At 43.4% G+C, this 422-nt stretch overlaps 1 protein-coding gene across 2 annotated transcripts in view; it reads left to right on the top strand.

Annotated features, from left to right (window-relative positions):
- The window catches only part of b3gat2 (beta-1,3-glucuronyltransferase 2 (glucuronosyltransferase S)), a 134068-nt gene that overhangs the window by 14366 nt on the left and 119280 nt on the right, over positions 1–422 (top strand). The window lies entirely within an intron of this gene.

Raw genomic sequence — 422 nt, 5'->3', positions numbered from 1 at the left:
TCAGTTCTGAAAAGCTGACTCTGGGGATGGAGGGGTTTTCAGCTGACGGTAGCATGGCAGAGCTGTTTGATTCAGCTGCAGCAGGCTGTTTTTAAATAATTGAGCTCCCCCCGGTCCTGAGAGCTCCACGACTGTCACAGCAACTATTTTAGGGAGCAGGTACTTAGCCAAATGCCCCATGCTGAAGTGTGACTCATGGACACCTTTCTCAAATTGTGCCATACTGGGTCTAGTGCACATTTATAACTATTATAATTATTATTACTATTATGAGTCAGTAGTATTTGTAATATTATTATATTATTAGTGTAGAAATAGCTTTTCACAAAGTGTATTAGTGCAACTAAGCTCTTTCCCAAGGGGGTAAGCGAAGCGTAGGTCCCATGGCGCCATTTTAATGCTACGAAGCCATCACCCGCCGT

This window comes from Etheostoma spectabile, chromosome 10 (assembly GCF_008692095.1).
Source record: "Etheostoma spectabile isolate EspeVRDwgs_2016 chromosome 10, UIUC_Espe_1.0, whole genome shotgun sequence".
Classification (NCBI taxonomy): domain Eukaryota; kingdom Metazoa; phylum Chordata; class Actinopteri; order Perciformes; family Percidae; genus Etheostoma; species Etheostoma spectabile.
This window is presented reverse-complemented; position numbering and strand designations above follow the sequence as displayed.